This window comes from Ambystoma mexicanum, chromosome 11 (assembly GCF_040938575.1).
Source record: "Ambystoma mexicanum isolate Mex_15411 chromosome 11, UKY_AmexF1_1, whole genome shotgun sequence".
In the NCBI taxonomy this organism is placed as follows: Eukaryota; Metazoa; Chordata; class Amphibia; order Caudata; family Ambystomatidae; genus Ambystoma; species Ambystoma mexicanum.
This window is the reverse complement of record NC_090934.1, coordinates 796,671,882-796,694,205: the sequence shown is the minus strand read 5'-3', so window position 1 is coordinate 796,694,205 and position 22,324 is coordinate 796,671,882. Positions and strand designations below refer to the sequence as shown.

Here is a 22,324-nt window from a genome sequence, read left to right as displayed (position 1 = left end):
CTTCATCAACGAGAGACCAACATGAGGAGAACCAGGAACTGAGAATGGTGGGGTTGTACCCCAAAATCTTGTGAACTTTGAAGGGAGCCCCATGAATTGCTGGAACTTTGTAAAGAGATTGTACTGATGTGCTACTGTTGTGCTTTTGGTGAGGGGAGAGTATTGTTTAATAAAATCAATTTTGACTTAAAGTTGTCTCCAGCCTCTTTGTGGTCCCCCCCTCGTATATATATGCATATATAGATATCGGTGTGTATATATATATATTTATATATATATATATATATACACATTTATCAACTCAGGAGCTAATGCATATTTTCAATCTCAAGTGAGTGTGCACAAGGCATAGAGAAAATAGTCCACCTCCAAATCCAGCCCACCATCACTTATCCTGTCCCTGGAGGAGAGATCCTTCAAAAATAAGACTAGACCTTCTTCTTAAAATTGCATCGAAACATAGGCGTTCATGTTCAAGCCAGCAACCATCTAATCTACTACTCATTTTGGAGAATTATCGGCAAACGAGGAGCAAATCAGACAGACAGTAGGCTATTTATCGTCTCTGATACCATTGTAAAAAAACAACTTAATTCCACATTCTAAATGATAAATTCTAAAATGCAGACAATGGAAATTATTGAAACACTCATAATGACAAATTCAGACACTTTCTTCCACAACACCACGCAGATGAAAATCGTGACATTGGGAGAATATCTTAAGGCTTTTCTTTTTGTGTTTCCCTCTGTTTGCAATTCTTGGTTTTGAGCCTGACCGCTGTGACTTCTCATGCTGTTAGCATCCTGAGATGTTAATCTTTTCTGCAAAGCAGGGTGGTGTTAGGTGGAGACTGCCGTGCGAGCGTTGCAGCAAGCTTTGAAGGTGATGCAGGCTTGAATGTGTATCCAAAGTATATGTATTGAAATCTGAGTGGTGCCGTTGTATTTTCCCAGTCCTTTAATTAGGTGAGTAGCAGCTTGCAAAACCCTTGCTGGCGGAGTTTGGGAGTCCCCTGAGTAGAGTGTTGTCCCCATCTTGAGGGGGCATTGACAGTAGTTTAGAAATGATTCCCAGGAAGTTTACTTTTTCATAGCAGTGTGGAGAGAGCTGGTACAAAATATAAGGGTAGTCATGGGGATGGTTTAAGGAGGACTCTATAATCCTGTAGAAACGAAGCGATTTGTCATTGTTGGAGAGCTGTGGTTGGAAGCCTTCTACGTGTTTATCAGCTGTATATGAATCTGGGCTTGCTTTGATGAGGATTAACTCTTCCCTGGTGAGGTTTAGGTGTGTCCTTGACATGTAGGTTTGAATGAACCTAAGACATTTTCCCAGTTGTTTAATGTTTTTGTTAATAGAAAACTAGAGACGATCCAAAATGATGCATTCTGTGTGTCCAGAAATTCTCCATGGATCCTTTTATATTAAAAATCACACATGGTGAGGATAGAATTGTTTCGATCCATAAGTGACTGGCAGATGATGGATTGGCCCCTCTGTATCCATTGATGTTGGCTGGATAATGATGATTCTATCTGTGGTAGGGTGGTTTGACTGTATCGATGCATGCTGGTAGGGAATCACATACTACTTGACTGTTGATTGTGCTGAACGATGCTCAGCGGTCAAGGCTATTCAGGAGGTAACAATAGTCTTAGGCTGTGATGTGGGGGGCGTTGCCCAGGAGCTGGATTACGGCTGTTGCAGTGACACGGCACACCCTCAAGCTGGGCTGGTAGTCAAGATGGCGTTGATTATTTATACAGTCTTTCTGGGGCATGGTAACTGCCTTTTTAATTGTGGTCACCAGTTGCATCTAAGGTTAAACACTGCCAGGTTATCTGGGTTCAGGGTCGATTTTCCATAAGTGGGGTTCCTTCCTGATTTGAGGGGTTTTGGGAAGATGCATGGAGATACTGAGGTACTGACCATGTTGACACCAGGGTAATCGAAACCCGGATAGCGGGCTTTGTTGAAGGGCAATGAGAGAGTATCTTCCTTGCGTGTGGTTGCTTTTGGGGTGTGTAAGCACGGTTCAGTCCATTTCTCAGAGCAGTTTAGTCCAGTAGGGTGTGTTGCAAGAGGGGACAGCACATGATCTTTGAAGGGGTGGGAGGGCTACAATTCAGAACATGAATGATCTTCCTTGCACATGCCATGATCACTTGTTTTTGGGCAAACTGAACATAGCCGTTCTTGCTCTTCATGCTGGCATTAGAATGACGGCAGTGTGAAAGCTGACGGTGGCATTCCCATTTACCCGCACATAGAAAGTTAATGGGAAGGGGAGTAAGTGTTGTGGACAGAAAGCATTCAGGGAGTTATGAAGAGTACGCTCTGTAAGAAAGGGAAAAAAAGTGTGCAGGTGTTTTTACTGCTGGAATTACAATTCCACCTTTATCCCGCACATTGGAGCCAGAAATCCCTCAGCACCAGATCGAGATCTGTGCACTCTATGAAAGGTTGCAGCAGCATCCATGAAAATCCAGCCTCTGCCGCACTCATTCTACTTAATACGGTCTACATGTCGGTCCCAATATATCCTGGGATCCTTAACATTAAATACGTCTTGTGAAGTTGAACGGCAAACCTCTTTACTGATGAGTTCAAAGTTCACAAAAACATCAAAGCAACAGCTGCAACTTTTTCCCTGGTCCTGGCATCACCTGGTGCCTCCCAATACCTATTTAGTCAATCTGCAAATTTCAAGAAAAACATTTTGTTGGGGGCGGGGGGGGAGATGAAACATTCACCTGTAGTGGCGTGTGTGTGTGTTTGTTTTTAACAAGGACACCCATTTCTAATCGCTGGCAAGAAAATGGGTGCAGCCATCACAGACCTGCTCAGAAATAGCTCCTGCAAACCGTTGATGGAACCGATTTTTCAAGAAGCTGCCACTTGGATAAAGTCACAGAAGGCCTTGCAAAATGTGCACATCGTTTACAGAGCTTTTTCCCCTTAAAAGACGTTTCTATAGAGGCAAACATGTCTCCATCCCCCACGATAGACAGGTCGCGGAGAGCCAATATTCTCAGAAATCTCATGGCAATTAGTGTCCCAGTTTGTATTGTGTGATACTTGTCTATATGTCTTAATCCGAGGGTCCCATTATTTTATATACGTCATTGAGTAATAGTCTGAGATTTAACATGTTCAGGGTTCCCTTGAGGAATGGTGTGCAGTGACTGCGGTATTGGATTTTCAAAAGCAGAACGTTCTGCTTCTCCACCATTGCATTTAGCTAGAAGCATAAACAGCAGTATAGGGTCTGCTGAACAAACGAATGCCGCTCTCGGGGTTTGAAATGTTACCCAAATAAGCACAGCGCAGTAGAAGTGCAAGTGCAAGTGTGCTGAAACATTTGTACACATCGCCAGTCGCAGAAAACTCCTTTATAGGGGAAAAATAAATTATATGGCAAATTATTCAAAGCTTAAAGCTTAGACTTCATGGTCACAATTAGTTTCCACTGGAGAGCACCATATTTTTCTTCTATTTTGCTGCCTTTGGGAGTGATCTTGTTTTACCCCAGACTGCACGATATTACCTCCCCTCATATCCTAATCGTGGTACCTGTGCCCCCTTTGACTCTTGCTTAAAGGGTCCCCTCTTAGCAGAGTTTCTTTATGCTGTTCCCTTGGTTCATCCTTCCAGTGTTTGGGAGGTGTCCCGCCACCAATGTGCATGCAGCAACACTACTTGAATTCTTAAATGTAAATATATAACATTCAAATGTTACGTTTATCGTTCAGGTAAATATACAGGAAATGGCTCTGCTAGTTCAGCACCTTGATGCCTATGGGTTGCTGTGTACTTTATAAATGAAATAAATACATTAAATAAATGTGTGTCATTGTACATGGTGTACAAACATATTTTGTACACATTTTCAGGTCACAGATTTGAATCCAGGCATGGCCGACTAAGTCTTCCATCTTGTTGAGCTTGTACAATTGAGTTCCCTTTCATTTGGCAATACACGTATTTATTTGCTGTAACGGTCATTAATAACCTTAATCGCAAATTCATCAAATCCTGTGAATGCATATTTTGCCCATGTGCAGGATGCCTTGTGATAGACCAAGTGTGTCCAGCCTCCTTACTGACATGTTATTGTGCGATGAAGACTGGCATCTTTCGGTAAATGGCATGACAATTCTCAAAACTGCAGTTCATTGTGGGATCCCTTGGCTAGCCAATCAGGGCCATCCACGGACTTGTCGATTTCTTAGGGTGTGATCAACCTGCCTGGCAGGCCCATTGTATCTGCGTGTTGCTGTGTCTTGGAACCAGTCACTAAATTCATAGACTCTTCATCCGCGGTCAAGGGCCGAGTATATGTACATGATTCTCACAATGTGATTCATCTGGGAGAAAACATCTATTTTGATGGCACTGGTGAGTGGCTTGTCACCCTAGATATAGAATCGATGTATACAAACATACCTCAAGATGCATTGATCAACATTCTTCCTTCAAGCATGAATATGAGACCTTTACCCCATACGTTCCTGACTAGTTTTCTTATCGATTTGGCCTCTATAGCCTTAAATGATAACCTTCATTTTCAAAGGGACATTTTGCAAACAAATAAAAGGGACATCAATGAGGGCAGCTTTTGCCCAAAGCCTGACAAATCTATCTGTAGGTCAATTTGAACATACTAACGTTTGGTCTGAGAACAACTTCTTCTTGCCATATATTTCACTATATCGCAGATTTGGAAAACGGGCTTAGTGATGTTGAACTCCTTCGTAGTTTTAGATTAATATGTTGAATGAGAATTTTAAATTTACAGCTTCATATAGTCAGAAAGAGGTCTCGGAGATCTCATTTCTAGACCTATTACTGAGAGTAAAGGGAGGTACATTGGAAATCTCAGAGTGCAGAAAATCTACTGAAATTACCATTCTGCATGGGGAGAGCCAACATCTGCGTAAAAACATCCCTTTTAATCTGCATCTGAGGGCTTGATGCAATTCCACCTCTTTGAATTAATTTTATTATCAAGCAGAGATTATGACTCGATGCTTGGCTAAATGAGGATCGTGCCAAAAACATTTAAAACATTCCATGAAAAGTGCTAGATTCTATGATGGACGAAACTTGCTTCAACAGAAGAATAAAACCAAATTAGCCACGCTGATGTGTGTTACCACTTACAGACGTAAGTAACCAGATCCAAAATGTAGTGAATAGACATTGGTATACTCTGTAACTTTACAATCCAGAGTTAGCCAAGCCACTGTTTGCATTCAAAAGAGTTGTCAATTTGCATCAGTCCTTTGTTCATATGGGAGTTTTGAGAATAGTGTGTGAGTCATAGTACTTGTAGACAGTAATTTCCTACATCCGATATGCTGATGCAGAGTATATTCTGCCCATAATACTTGGGGTCTCTGACCCAAGTTGTGTTACATTTATAGCAAACTGATGTGAAGATATGTTTGCTCTGTTCTGTTGAATGGATCATTGCATACAATACATTGGTGTCGTGGGAGCACCTTTCGTAATGGCTGCCATTGGGTTGATCTAGTGTTTCCCGGGATTAGTGTGATGACATGGTGTAGCTGTACGTTGTATGTAGGCATGCTAAACACGTTGCAACGTTGTTATATGTAGGAATCATGCTGATGAGGTAAATTTGAAACTGAGGCAGGTTGTACACATCTCCATTCGGCTGAAGTAGCGCTGTCAACCCACAGCGAGCTAAGCTAGCTCATATAAGTTGGGCATATATTGGAGTAATGAGCTGTGAATTGAGTAAAGTTAGGAATTTCACTATGCTATGCACCTTTCATACACTAATACACTAGTCCCAGATAGCTTCATGTTACTGAAATTAATGGAAGTATTTTGGAGGGTCCGTTCTACTTGTCTTGAAAGACTTTCTGAAGGCATTGTTTAAGTTTCCATAGTCTTTTTGGCATGGTATATGTGACCCGTTTCATCACGTATTTATGATATTTTATGTTCTTTTTTCAGAAATAGGTTTTGAATAAGGGTATGTACCTGGACCTGCAATCTTTGTGGACTACCGGCTCAGTAACTGCAGTTGAGCTGTAAGTGCGTTAACATTTTCGGTGGTGGTTTTATGTGCTTTTGCACATTTGGTTTGTGAAGTGGTGTTAGTTTAGATTTCACATTTTGGGTTTGGTATTTATTTGGAAATGGTGGACAACCAAACCATTGAAACCTGTATGTTTCATATTTATTTCAGTAATTATTCTGGGTCACTCCTGGATGGTGTCAATTCTTTTCCTGAACGATCTTCAATCCGTTTTTGTTCTGATTTTAAATATTGTATGGCCCTGAGGAAGACCACCTGGTCTAAACTAGCATACCTGGAGATTGAGACAACTGACTTGCATGCTTAATTTACTGGCAGTGGCCGGTTGATGTACGACTAAGAGAAGTTTTTGAACTGTATGGCCTTCTAGTTAGCCTTTCCTCACACACTTGTGTGCATAGGCCATTCTAGAGATACATTTGGGTCATATGTAGTGCAATTAGCAAGGATCTGTAGGATTTTTATTAATTGGTGTGTATATGGGAATTTTCAATTTATATATACGTTTTGGAATGTATTAATTACTCGTTTGAGTCTACAGCACTTTACCTTCCATGTTTAAACATGGTTTTCTTCAGATCAATTGTTTGAGCCTCCACATCGAATATATACTTGGTGATGGAAGTGTCCCTCACCACATTGTACAATCCTGCATTTTTATCAGTGTGATTACTTTTTGAAATTTTATTATTTTGTATGACTCCATTAGTAGTAGATTTTGTTAGACATTAAAAAATGTTCTGATTCAAATTATGATGTATATATTTTTATATATGTATATATTTTTGGATACACTGTTATTACTGTCACACTGTGACACTGTTATTTTAACTATTTGATCAATGTTGTGCATAAGGTGAAGAAGACATGGGGATAGTTTACATGTTCCTTATGGCAGGCCAGTAGACCTCATACCATTAACAACCTGCTAATAACTGTGCTATTTCCAAAATAAGAAGTTATATGCTGCAAAGAAATATATTATCAAGAGGAATATGTTTGTATTACCGATTTCCTAGGCAGTGCATCCATAGAAATAGATTGCTTTACTAAGTTTCACTTAGTCTGCTGTTATCTTCTAACAAGTGAGAGGAACCAGAAATTCACCTGTCTGCAAGATTCATTCATAAATTGTGTGCATGCTCTACATCCTGTTGACACCTGTGGGGACAACACATGTTGGACAACCTGCACAAGTTATGTTCACCGAAGGAGCTGAACTCAGTTAATGTGGGCTGGGAGGATCGCTCAACGGCAATGCGTTTTGCCATTGAAGCAAGACCACATAGAGCAACACTGGTTTCAATACTGGTCCTGTGCTTAGAGACTGGCATTAAGCTTGTTATAAAAGATTGTTCAATTAATGTGTCTCCTGAAATGTTAATCTGTTAGTGAAGCAGAAGCAAAATGTCATATTTTGTGAGTTTTCATTTAATTGGAACATTTCGAATTCTGTGATTTCTGCTTGTCTGCCAAAAATGAGGACAGAAGTCTGGCACCCACCAATGGATTCATTAAGTTAGCAGCATTTTTAAATGTATGTTTAAGATAGATTTCCTCATGGTCCTGAGGCTATGACACTAAGGGCCTGATTCTGAGCTCTGGGGAAAAGTAGTGTAGCACGTCAACATACTTGTTTCTAGCAACACCATTCTAAGGTGGGTGGAAGGGTTTGACGGGAGCTGCTGTGCCTTCCAGTTGCAAAAGCCAATACAATCGATCATTGTTTGAGCAGCATGGCATCCGTGTCACTGTAAGCATTTAAAAAAAGATTTTTGAAATTGTCCTTGAGCCTTCAGTAAATTAGACAAGTGGTGCTGACATTCACAAAATGCCTACCTTATGCAGGAAAGACGTGCCGTAGATATAAAAGACACCTCAGATGTGTGGTATTTTAATCGAGTTTGGCATAAAATGCAAAAGTAGGTGTTAACAAAGGGAATGCCACCATAGTGTCCGTCCTGCATTACCAACTGTCACTTATGACCGTTCTTGGGCTCAAAATCGCAGAAATTCAAGAGTCAAGGCTGTGATGGCCGTAAGCCATATTCTTTCTTTCACAGAATATGGTGTTTTTAGGAATAGTGTTTTTTGCTTCATGGAAACAACACTTTTCTAATTTTGCACAGACCTCTGAATTGAGCCCTCAATGGTAAGGTCCCAAATCGGGTTTTGTTTTTGAAATTTCTCCCAACATGTGCCTAATTACAGAAACTTTGCACAGGTTTAAATAGTATTATCATTCTGACAATGATTGTGCTAATGCAAATTTGTATCCCTATGAAATAAAGATGATTTAATAACATAAAAACTGGTTAAGCTCTAATTGATTTTCTTTATTGGCACAGAGGGATGGAAAAAACATGTTGAATCTATTGGTTACCAAAGATGGACGACATTTCTGGACTGTGGTAAATAATGAATCCCAATCCCAGCTAGTACTATAGATAGTACTGCAAAGTAATTCGGTAGGTAAAGATAGATGGCTAGCTCACTTTGAAGGTATGTATAAAAGGACGAATGATGTAAAAGTAAGGATGGTGGAATATCCGGTATGGGAACTAATTTTTAAGACTTAGAGCATCTTATAGCTGGCCTGACAAACCACATTTTAAAAGCAGATAAACCTCTTTGGTCCCAGTTTTTCTTGTTACTTTTTATAAACCTTGTTTAAATCAAACAGATGCTTAGCTCCTGGAAGATTTCAATAATAGTGCCAATATATAAGACGGGCGATCGAGCCGATCCTTCCAACTACAGACCGATCGCCTTTCTGGATGCAGATAGCAAGTTTTTGCCTCCTTCGTATTGGATAAACTGGAGTCATGGGAATCGGACTTGGGAATATTGTGAAAAGAACAAATTGGTTTCATAAAGGGCATGTCCACTAACCTAAGTGGACTAATGATCACTACAATGTGGGATAGAGTGCAGGCAAATCAAAATATGTGTTTATGCACAGCATTAATAGATTTATCCAAAGCCTTTGATACAGTTAATTGTGAATGGCTATGGCATAAATTGACAGCTTGGGGTATTCCTATTACCCTTCTTGCGATTACTGAATACATCAGTGACCATACCAAGAAATATATTAGGTTGGATGCTAAAGGCTGTTTAACAAACTCTTTCAATACAGAAAGAGGTCTTGGGCAGAGGTGCATTCTAGCCCCATGCCAATTTAATATGTATTTGGCAGATATGGGGGAGGCCCTATAAGATAACACATTTATTTGTACTAAGGTGGGTACCAGAAGATCTGCTTGATGGCATATGTGGATGATATTGTTCTATTTGATACCACCCCAGTAGGCCTCCAGCAACTGTCTGCTAAGCTAAAATCTCAAATAAGTGAAAAAGAGTGAGATGGTGGTAGATACCAATGAAATAAAAGTGATGAAGGAGGTAATCTATCTGGGATTTGATATTGCTGCTCAGCCTAATATTTTAAACATCCAAAAATGCATAGAAGGGAGAACTTCTCATTTTGTGGGCCAAATGCATCAGATATTACAAAAAATTTTCAGGTTTTATATAATTTTGTTAATCAAGTTCTATAAAGGAAAGGTGATTGCGGCCATTTGTATGGCACAGAAATGGAGCCACAGACTTATGAATTGCAATGGGAGAGATTAGAGGGTAGGATCTAAAAGAAAGCATTGAACCTCCTTCTTTCTCTTTCCATGCTTCTCTATGTTTTCAGCTCAGTTTTACATTACTTAAGGCCTGGTTAGAATGGCGTCTAGTGACATTATATGGGGGAAATTAATTCCCCCTCGCAGTAGAACATTGTATGAAGATCTGATCTAAAGGTTTATATTTTGAGGGACTCAATGCCTTCATTAGTTAAGTTGAGAACAATGGCAAAATCAATTATTGAGAATAGTGGTAGGTCGCTGCCCGAATTATTAGTGAATCTAAATTGGGTCAAAAAATCCATGATGATTTTGGATTGGACCACCAGAATAGACAAGATGCAAAGCTATTGCCTGCATTCATAATTTTCCAGACTGGATAAGCTGTTGGGTTGTATTCTGAAATATCTCACAAGATTTCCTAATGCTCTGTCGCATGACCAATTTTTATGATTTTGTCTGAATCTCTTACACAGTGGAGAGATTATTTGGAAAAACGTCTAGGAGCTTACATATGAATAGGAATGATGGCTTACATAGATTTTGTACTGGGTGTGACATGAAACAGACGTTAAAACATACGATTGTTTGCCCCACATCGCAAGATCTTTGCCTTATGCACTTTGTATATTATATTAATTGGCTAATTGGACAAAAAAGGGGGGTCCTGGGAGTGTCTCTCTACCGGTCTATATCCAGGGTTAGAGTCTCAACCAGAGTCTTTATCTCACCATCCTTTCACAGAAGAGACATTTCCACTACATATCAGTCTTTGTCCTGCCCAAGGGCACTCCAGCACCGAAATGCCAGGCAATTCTCTTCTGAACAAGAGTACCAACAGCAACCCCAGACACATGTTTCGGCCTGGTTGGGCCTCATCAGTGAGGTGGAGCTGTGCCTCTCTAAGAACAGTGAGCAAGGTTTCCATGTATGGATTACTCTAGTAACTTAGGGTGACAACCCAAAGCTACTTATTATGCACATACAAGAGGGGTTCTGGGAGTGTCTCTCTACTGACCTACTTCCTGCGTTAGAGTCTCAACCAGAGTCTTTGGCTCACCATCCTTTCACAGAAGACACATTTCCACTATATATCAGTCTTTGCCCTGCCCAAGGGTGTCCAGCACCGAAATGCCATGCAATATTAATTGGCTTAACACAGATAAACGAAGGAGATTGGTCTTTGATATTGATTGAAAACACTGTATTCCTTCTTAACTATTTAACAGTAAATGTGCTTAATAAAACATATCTACAATCAATATTAAGCACATTGTGGTTTTACTCTCAAATTATAGTTTTTTTTATATAAATAGTATTTTAAGTCTATGCGTTATGTGTGTTTGTATTGTAATGTGAAAGGTCAATTTTATTTTTACCACAATAAATAAATAAAATAAATATATATCGTTTTGATGCAGTTTTGCTCCATTGCAATATTTACCACAGTGATAATACCTTGGAAAAAAGCACTGCGCCAGTTCAAGGTTCTGCAGTGAGTCCCCTAAACGGTTCCTTCCGGGTGACCAAAAGGAAAACCTGTGTGGGTCCACCCGTCCATTGAGGTGTTCTTTAATGAGAGATTATGCATATTACTGTAGGCTTTGTGCAACAGATAAATTAACCTTTTGTCCAGAAGCTCCTCTCTTCGCTAGCTGATGAGGAGAAAAGATGCAAGTTCCGCTCCAATGGATTTCATTGGCTGTTAGACACAGGGGTCAAGTTCTAAAAATTAAAGTGGGCGGACTCATCAACAAACGCAATGGGATGTGACGTCGCCAGAAATTTGCATATAAAGGCGAAACATGCATGTTTCAGTAAATTGGCTTTGCATAACCAACCAAATTGAACAGGACTTTTTCGTTTAATAGCGTTTTTAAAAACGTTAAAAGGTGTCAATGTTTTAAACTTTAAGAACCAATATAAATGTTATCCCTGGCACTTGCAGCACGGAAATGGGATATTTTCAGCTTTAGTGGTTTGTTATTTTTCATCAGGTTATATAGTGCAGTAGTGAGGTGTCCGGACTACAAACAAGTTTGATCCTCGAGGTTGGCTTTAATTCATAAATTCAAAGAGGACATCCAATGTTTCTCTTTTTAGCTAGGGGGAACGGAGTCCACCCTCTGAATAAAGTGGGTGGACTCCGTCCCCCCGCGTATACCCTCGACTTGAGCCCTGGTACACATTCGAACGCTTGTTTTCCCTGGTTTGCGTGTGCCCTGAGCGGATCTGCAAGCAAACAAACAGATCAACTTGACCAGTAATTTCACCGCAGTTTTCAGATGCGTGCAGGCTTTAAATTAGTTCCTGTGCAACGTCCAACGCCTAAGAAATCCTACAAACCTTTGGAGCTGCTGCTTTCTGGGCACTCAGACCTGGTTAGATATCCGACATGTGTGTGTGCTGATTTTAGCGAAACAGGAATTCCCTATAAAGTTCCAGTTTGCAGGCAAATATTGGTGCCTAGTGTTGACCTGGGGCCATATTAACTAGCATTTAAAAGTTGAGCAAACGCGTTGACTATATGCAATGGTGCAAGCCTACTTTGTCACAATCTGTATTGTTTTAAAACGTTTGCACTAGGGCAAACATGAATCCAATTTTTTTCTTTGAAAGAATTATATATGTCTTGTGGATGACAGACATTTTTCTGTTAGGGTGAGTATTAGGGCAAATTATGAGTAGAGATCACAGTTTGCATTACTTGTTCTGAAGGGTTTCATGCTTGAATCACTATTAAGACATTTGTTATCTCCCATTTACATCTCGCTCGTCATTTTTATGTTCCCAAACTGTTCTTTGCTTTTTTGCAAATTACCTGATTGGGCACCTTGAGGGTGTGGCTGGACCTGGGTGGAGACTCTGCTCCTTAGCCCCACCCACTTTACTTAAACACGACTCCTTATCCCCGACAAAGGGGGCGAGGGTTCCCAGAGTAACCTTTGTCCATTTCCACCACTGCCTGTGCCTGATGCAACATTGGTTCATCAACGTTGTCAGCAATGTTGCTTGATGGACTGGCTGTGCCTGATGCGTGGTCATGGCACTTTGAAAGGATCATTTTCCACTAATCTGCATTCGGTTCATGCACTGATCCCTTTGGGGTGCCTGCACCAACTTCTTACCCTTTCCGATCATATCAATTTCCCACTACGGTCGCCCGAGCTTTCCTGATGTCTGGCAGACTCAGGTTTTCCCGCGAGCGGCTGTACCTGAGCAGGACGGATCCTTCTAGAATGAGAACGTGAGAGCTGTGGTGGTTTTTTCGCCTCCCAAAAGACCACCGTGCTAATGAACAGAACCATTGGTGGACTGACCTCTTCCTTCAAAATTCTCTCTTCTGCAGCGATCAGTCACTGTAGGATTAGACAATTACCATAATTTGGCTGACAGCCATGCAGCCCAGATTTTTCGGGACACTGCATATTGGTGCAGCAGTTTTTCCTGTTACTTATATCAGGAACTTCCAGCTGTTTTTCTTCGCTTTGAAGAGTGTAATTGCTTATCTGCTGATGAAGACGTAACTCAATTAAAGTTAAATACGTCGAAACTGGTTGAGAAACCAGAGATGAGGTCAATTTTGGACACCAACATGACCCATCCCAACCCATGACCACCTGGGCAATTTGTTGTGGTCTCTTATATATTGTTTATATATTTCTTTTCTTTTTAATGAAGACAATAAGTAATCGATTGTTATGACTTTTTTAGGATAAAGTATTAGCTTATATTTGTCATTGTTGTGTATGAATGAATGACTAATGGACGCATGTGTATGAATGATATGAATTGTATGTAAAATTATGTGTTCTTAAATTCTTTCCTGCGATGTAAAATTGTTATGAGTGCTATGATTAAATCATGATTAAAATTCTGATATTTAAATAATGGATCAGGTCTAATAAAATTCCTTGATTCCTTTTTTTCAAAATTGTATCCTCTGGATCCTTTTTTCTGAGATTAGTATCATATCAATTTGCCAATCTACTTCCCAAATCTAAAGAGGAAAAACATTCACACACTGAGCTACTGAAGCCAAGGTCGGACTGAGCCATACAATTGCCTCGGGCACCAATGAAAAGGTGGCCCACAGTTGCAAATAGCAATTCATTCCTTTCGTGACACTGTTTCAATACTAACCAAGGTGGAGTTTTTTGATAAAGTGTGATGTAAATTGTGCATTTTAAATAATATTTATTCTGCAACACTTGTCAAAACAACTAAGCACAGAGTAAATTAACTCCTCAAACTGGCCCACTTTGAGCAAAAAACTGTCCTACAACAGCATTGTGTTTTTGGTTCAGCCATGGGCATATTGCCCTATAGGCCAGTCCGAGCCTGACTGAAGCTTTGTAATGCTTTACAAAGTGAAGTTCTATAAAGCCTTCAAGCTGACATAATGGAAGTAAGAGTCCACTGTCCGATTGCGGGAAGCACACCAACCTAATGGCAGCAGCCAGCCTGATATCGGGTAGGTCAAGATTTGTCTGTGTTGTTGCAGTCCTAATGCAAGTGCACTTGAATTGGATCAGACATCGAGCTTCCATCCGAATAAGAACAAATATAAATTATTTATTGAAAACTGATCAGGGTAGATTGACGGGTATCTTTCCTGTTAACAAAACCAACAAGTGGTGAATGGAGGGCTTTTATTTCAACATAAGCACATGCAATGCTCTTGCCATTATTTCGTACCATTGGTTCCGTCCATCTGTCCCATTATGGAAGGGGACTAGCAACATGCAAAGTACTCTAACAGGTATGGACTAGTTGAGAGGGCAAATAGGTTTATCAAAGTGGCAATTCAGATAGTAACGGCATCAGGAATGGATCCCCTGAAAACTGTCAAGGGGGCTGTAGAGGTTCACAGACTAACCCCCAGAGGTGTCACCCAAGTGTCACCATTTCGCATGCTGAGGGGGAGAAGAGCGGCGTCCACACCTGTACCACCATGGTTGACCAAAGTAAAGGAAGATGATGAAGTGAATATGGAAGAGGTTGTTTGGAGGTTGGAAAATAATAAAGCACGAATGAAGAATTGGAGCGACTGGAGAAGAGCGACCCAAGGTCATGAAGTCAGGGAAGGAGACTGGGTTTAAATTGATCTACCATGTAAACACCAAATGACAGGGTTGAAGTTCTGCAAGCATACACAAGTGATACACAGAGGGACCGATCACGCCCACACAGATGATGGGTGCACGTGGAACGTGTGGCAATGTTTGAGAGGCATCAGACCACCAAGGGAACGCAAGATGAGTTCAATCCCTGCAACAGCCAAGACCACGATGCAGCGAAGAACAAGAACTAGAGGCATCAGTGAGGGATGTCATAGAAAGCGAGATAGAAAGCAAGATGCCGGAAATGTCTTGTGAAGCGATTGAAGCACCTGATGCAGGTTGTACGATGGAGGGTCCTCTGAGAAGAGAGCACAGAAGACCGGTGAATTATGATGACTATTATGAAATCGACATCTTTGTTTTACCAAAGGGAGGTGTGTTGTGAGATGCTGCACCGGTGTAGTCTCTCGAGATCCTGGCCGGAAGCATGCCCAGCCACAAACCTGACAGTGCAAGGCGCCAGCGACACAGAGCAGACATGCTCCTGGCGCTCTTACTAATTAAGGATCTTGAGACTGCCACAAGACCACAAGAACAGGCCTGGTGCCCCAGGGACTGCATCCTGCTCCTAAGCAGCCCATGAACACTTAATGGACCTCCTTCAGTGATACCAGTTACTGCTTGTGTTTAAGGTAAATAAATCCGGTTGCTACAAGCCATACGTGACCTGATTATTATACTACACATATGTACCATCACCGTGCTAATTACCAATCATTAGCACTTCCTAGAAGCTGCGACTGGTCAGAGATCAGGCTCCATCCCACAGTGTATTGAAAACTGAGTGAGCCTAGCATTGAAAAGCACTGCTTAAAAGGTTCAATGTGAAAGGTGCAGTTGTTTGTAGCGCGAAGTATGCTGCAAGAGCGGGCTTGGGACATCTTGCTCTGCCAGAACGAGTTTGCCTTCATGTTAACAATTTGGAAGGGCTTCCACCCCCACCACCTGTTCCCCCAGCTCTCCAAGCCCGGTAGCTGCGGCCACCCCTGAAAACTCTTCAAATGTAGGGCATTTAGATGACATTTCTTAGATGATTTTAGGAATTCAATATAACATGTAAGATGCTTTAACACATTTCAGGGTTGTGTCTTGGGGTTGAAGGGGGCAGGGGTGGAGGAATTGGGGAGCAACCCGTCTAGGGTTTCTTTTAGGTGCTATGGTGCTTGAAATAAAGATCCCTCGTAAACTGTTGTCAACAGTGACATCTACTGGCTGAAAATTGTGTATTTACAGTAGTTTTAACTCACATTTCTAAAATCAATTCCGCATAGATGTTTTATTTAAAAGTTTAAATAAAGCAGGAAAAATGCACGAGAGTTGAAGATGGCTTACAGTATATATTTCATAAAAACAATAAAAAGCATATTTTTGATTGTAGGATAAAATGAATAATACATGTGTTTGAACATAAAGGACTCTTCACAACAGGTCTTTATTTAGCTATATAAGGCGCCACCTACTTTTCTATAGCTTTATGGTGCCCCAAGGAGAAAATGGGAGGTGGTCAAGGGAGGCCTAGAGAAAGTGATGAGAATGTAATTAAAACAGTTCTTTCACAGTCTTTAGTACGTTCGTATCAGATAAATACAGGACGTAGGAAAATGGTGTTTGTTACTTGTTGCAAACCCAGCGGTTTCATAAGCATGGACTTCTTTTGGGGTAGTTGGGGCTAGTTGTTACCCCTGACAATCTCCTTGGCAGCCTGTGATTCTTGGCTTACTGGTCCTCGCACTTGGAGTGATTTATTGCTCAGTGGAAAACAGTGTTGACCTGAAATAAATCACTCTGGTTTCAGGGCCAATTCTTATCTTTGCGCAGTGAGCGTGCTAAACAGCACGCTTCTTGGCACCCTTTTTCAGATGCCTAGGCATCACACTGATTCTCAATGGGCATTGGCGTCGTCGCGTGCACGACAGTGCACTTCCTGCAAACCGCCGGTTTCTATAGAGAACGGGCGCATTGCAAAATCTCGGCAGTACTTTCGTACAATAGCAAGGTAACTGTCATTTTACCAAAGTGCTGCTGAGATCACAGGGTTTGTCAGTGGTCATATAATACTCGGCGCTGCGCTGCCAGAAAGTATCCCTCTGTCTGGAAACCCAACTCTGCCCATTTCTGCCCGCAGGGCCAATCAGCTATACAGCATTCTAGGGCATTTATCATTCCATAGAAATTGGACGAGGGTCAGTCTGAATTCTATAAAACAAACCTGAGATGAGAAGCCTCTAACAAGTAACGCTGTTTCACAGGCATACTCACCAGTGTGGCACTCCTCCATAACAGCGACACCAAAGTGATGTACATGGGTGCCACTTTTTTTCCATTTGCTAAAGTGGAGAAGTGCCACAGGAATCAGCATGTAAAATGCCTGATACCGAAAGTGACAGGTGTTAGGTTGCTTTATCGCCCTTCCTAGCAACCGGCACATATATTCCAAAAGTGGAACATTCATTCTGACTTCGGAACAATGCGTCACCTTCAGAATAGGTGTTAAGTACTGAGAAAGTTGCTTAGGCACCTCCTTGAGAATCGGGCCCTACGTGTATTTAATCTCATTTACCTTTTCAGAATTATGACTACTTGTAAAGCGGGAGCCGCTACAATATGTAACTCCTGAAGGAGTGTGTGCTTTGTCCATTTGCAGAAGGAAACTAAACATATTCTACAATAACATGTGCCAAGCATCTTTGGACTTAATATTGTGTGCGTAGCTGTATTGCAATGAATAGTGTATGTATGTGTGTGTGTGTGTGTCTTGCCTGAGTTTGCTTAAGTGTGAGGTTTTACTTTTTCTTATGCATGACACTTCATTGTAAACTGTGCAGAACAGTTATGTTAATGCATTTCTAAACATTTAGTAAATTCCCATTTTTATGCAGTATGTAGAAATGGATGGGAATAATTGTGAACTGGTGGATTGCTGGTCGTTAGTGTCCCTCCTGCTTACCATCAACTTCTACTTGTTTTACCCAACAGGTTTCTATAAATATGTGTTTCATATTATTAGATTCTTTTATTTTTAGTTTTAGTTTTGGTGCTTCTACTTTATTTTACAGAAACCACCGTGCCTCATCATGAAAGAAAATAATGCAACATTCTTATATTATCAATAGAAAATTAAAGATGGGATGGTAGATGTGGTCTACTGGATACATTGGAGACTGTGGAATAGGCAAAGGTCCCAGCTTCTCCAATTAATCAAACGGTATGATCCTAGGTAAACCACTTAACCTCGCAGTGCCTAATTTCCCTAGCTGCACAAATTGAGAAGACCAAATGTGATTAATTTAAGGTTGCAAGCTTAGTCATGTATGTAGAATCGTAAACTTTACCTGCTCTAAAGGGCGACTGAGTTTGCACTTGACTACGATTACAGCACTTGTCGCTTAAGGAGCTAAACAGAGATACCTTTGTGGTTTAGTGTCATAGAGCATTCTTGAAGAGAGCTTGGGATGTAAGGATTCCATACTAGTGTGGTACATTGTGAGAATACCAAGCAACATTTCCAGGAACAAACAAAGTTGATGAGGTTAGAGAGCATCTTTACTGTCGAATAATGTACACATAACCCAAAACCATTGCATCGGCTTCCCTGATATGATAATGAGTTGATATTTTATTTACAGGCAAAATAAAGTGAATGATTATGAAGCCAGGAGAGCAGTCCCATTGTTGCTTGAAGGACAGACAGCATCACATGTAGAGACCTGATGAGAGGAGGAGTGGTGGCAGTTAAATAAAAAAACACCCTTAAAAGTGCACAAGACACAATCCTCTTTGAATTACATATTGAGCAGTTACCCCCAAAAGAATGCAGATTGCTCATTAAATGAACTAATAATGAAATAATTACAGATCTGGTCTATTGTATCTTTTAAAGTCTCCACACTCCATCAACATTTGTTTGTAATGAGAAACCTTCAAGGTGGCTGATTGGTGCCTTGCCAATTCCTATTCAAAATAACCTGCGTAAGCTTTGACTTGCTTCACCTGAAAGGCATCCTGACTGCGACCAAGGTTCTGTTGTATTAGTTGCGCTTCTGTGGGTGTGCACCACAATGGATCAGGTGACATTTTAGATGGATTCGCTGGAGCTAGTGTGCTCTCTTGATAAGGCAAGAACTTAGCCAATGGGTGGGTGTAGGGATTTAGAGAAAGGCTGTCTTGATATGAGGAGGAAAGTTACAATAGGTGTCTTTTAGCGATCGTCCTAAGAAAGGGCAGAGAGGGTCCTGACTTTCTCCATGCATGATGTGACCTTGCTCCAGATGTTGGTTGCTGCTCATGCACCACATCATAGATGAGAGGTGAACAAGCATAGGGCTGGCTTCCCTCCTCCCTGAGTCGCATGTTCATTTATCGGATTCCCTTTTGGTTCCCACAAAGACATTAAAGATTGGAAGTACACCTTCGTCACATGTCCTTTTGGTACCCATACATTTCAGTTAGGACATATAAAGTAGTGTTTGGCGAGCAGAAAGATGTTGGGGGAGCTTACCTTGCACCTCATTTTATTGAAAGCCCAGTTTATGATCGCTTCCACAGTTTAGGTGTGAAAAATCCCACAAGTTGGGTCGAGAGATGTATCATAAAACACAGCACTCTGCGGGCAACTTACTGGAGGGGTACACTATCGCGCTCGTACACACTAATTCTAATCTGTAAGCATTGCATGTTCCTGGAAATCCTGGGAAGTGAGCATCAGACGAGAAAGGGTTGTGCATTGTTTGTTAGTGAAACGTACACATGTACCTGTAAGCTTGTCTGGGATTTTCCATTGACAACTTGTATAAGTGTTTTAGTACCCCCAGCCTTCCATGTAGTTCATTCCATCCCTGCCTTGGGTTCCCTGTACAGAATACTGAACCTCTACCGCGAGAACGAAGTACTGAAGGACCTTACACGTGTTTCCTGCCCATGCCCACCGAGAAGTTGCCAGCATATCTCTGGCTCCAAAACCTACCACCCTGTAATTGAAACGAAGGGCAAAACGTGTGAACTCCAACTCCATTAAGACCATGACTGTGCGAGTAGGGGCTTGACTTGCAGGACTTTGGGGAGATGGATACTCCCATCCCAGATCACAAGAGTCTGTCCTGAGCTATAGCTACACTTCACAGTTCAACCCTCTATTGATTGCTTCATTGCCACCTTCCTCCATAAGGACTGTTCTCTCATGTGACCTCTGAGAGAAACAAAGATTTAACCTTTTTCATTGTAACAGTTACATTTCTATCACAATTGGACTATAACTGATTTATGGTTTTGATCAATTTCTAAAAAGCCAATATAGTAAATCTGGATTGCTCCATTTTACATACATTTATTTTTTGCCACTTAGTTTATACATTTTTGCTATGTATAAATAGACCTCATTCCGAGGTTGGCGGTATCCCGCAGGTGCCACCCACCTGGGAAACACTGAATCTGCCACCTGACGTTCCGGTGCCACCAGGACATTACAAGTCCTGGTGAAGCGGAAAGTCAGGTGGCAGATTCGGTAACTCCTCATTCCTGTGGAGTTCCATAGGACTCCATGGGAGTGGGGAGACGGCACTGCACTGTTGCTAACGGTGCTGGTGCTTCTGTGATGGCTCTGCCTACCGGGCCGCAGCTCTAGGCAGGGTCAGACCTGCTGGTCCCTAAGACCCCTGCAGGCAGACTCGTTGCGTGGCTTACCGGCACCCTTGTTTCCGGACCGCCACACTCAGAATGAGGCCCAATGTCTTTGTTGGGAGTCATATGCTATTTTAATTTCAACTGATCTAGCGTTAGGTTTGATGTTGTGTACATCTCCCAGTGCATTTGTGGGATCAAGCCTTGTGTTTGAACAACACTACCAAAAGAAGAGCATGGGTCCCACAAGCAGTCTTGGTTTAATTCAGACATTGTATGTGGCTGCAAAAGGTACGCTAAGCAATGTCTGGTTCTGCACATTAGCCTCTCATTCACCCCACAGCCCCAGAGATTTTCTCAGAGGGCTGTAAAGTAGCAAATGCCTAGAACATATTTGACTGCTTAATCATCTGAATTCCATGTGGCTCATGGGCCACAGTGCACTTACTCTAAACACAGTACTAAGGGACGGGGCCATTGAAGTGGAGGGGTGAAAGGATGGAGCTTTGGCATACTTGGGTGAAATGAATGGCTGTTCACTTGTGTGTATCTGCCTTGTCCTCTTCAAATCTTTGGACCCATCATCTGACTCCGGTTAGTGGTTCAGGCATTTTCATGTTCTGACTCATTTTTGATCCTCTTCTGCAGCATCCCTTACAGCCATGCATCACAGCGCAGCCCCACACGTACTGGGGCAACAGAAAACCTAACTGCATTGCTCCGTTTCGGAATAACATAATTTGATTACCTTTGGATGCCACAATTAAATAACATGTCTAATAATTAGAGGCCTCACATTGAACACTCTTCTCTACCAATCTGATAAAGACTAAACTGTTTGGGTTGAACCACAGAACTGAAAAGCCACAAAAGACTGAATGCTGAAGTTCCCAAATTAGCCAAAGAAAATGCTCTTGGATATGTAAATGTAAGAGTATAAGATTTGTGTAAAGCTCCACAGTATAAAAAAGGCTTATCCTGTACTTTTAAAAAGCCAGAACTATTGGCTTTGATAATACTTTGTTGTGGATTTCGATTCGAGAGAATTTGCAATCTGCCCACGTCATCATGTCTGCAATATTGCCAAGCTCACTGTTTGTGCTTGCAGCCTTGTTTTTGTTTCCATTTCTCTGACCAGCACCCGTCATTGCCAGAAATCATTCAGGCCCCATTTCTATATCCAGGAAGACTTGCTGTTCGAATTAGACACAGCAACTTTTTTCCTACCAGGAAACTTTACAGTTTGCTTCCACAAGGGCGATGCGCATGCAGCCACTAGGCCTTTATTAGGAAAACCATGAACTATCTTTCAATGAACGATAGTCTGCAATCAAAACATTTCTCCTATAACAGAAACCAGAAAATCATGCTCTGCGAGATAAGGTTCTATTAGATGTCACAGTTCAAAGTCATCGCACTCAAACAAAATGCACTGTGAATAGAACATTATCATGGAACTGACAAACCTATAAACAATGACACTGACAGCCGTGTTCTACCTTTCCAGGATGGCACCAGCGAAAACACTGTTTTAGTTCTAATGCACAGAGCCAATGAATGGAGATATCTCCACCATGGGGCACCTGATGGCTATTTGCATTGCATGTTTGCCCAGAAGTCGAGGAGTAATACAAAATAACTAAAATAACATTGTACCAGGCAGCATAAATAACAATACCAGCCAAAACTATCCAATGCAACAGTCTGTGCAGGCCATCCGTGATGCTGCCTCTCCAATTAGGTGCCAAGGGCCTCATGTTGCAGTCGTCATTCTTGTGTTTAATTCGCGGGTTTTTGTGGCGCGAAATGCTGTTTTCTCATAATCGTATATAAAATTCAGTTAATGAAATCTATTTCTACACTGATCTTGTGGGTGT

At 41.4% G+C, this 22,324-nt stretch overlaps 1 protein-coding gene across 1 annotated transcript in view; it reads left to right on the top strand.

The window, feature by feature from the left end:
• The window catches only part of RRAS2 (RAS related 2), a 301,207-nt gene that overhangs the window by 170,577 nt on the left and 108,306 nt on the right, over positions 1–22,324 (top strand). The gene's annotated exons all lie outside the window — the stretch shown is intronic.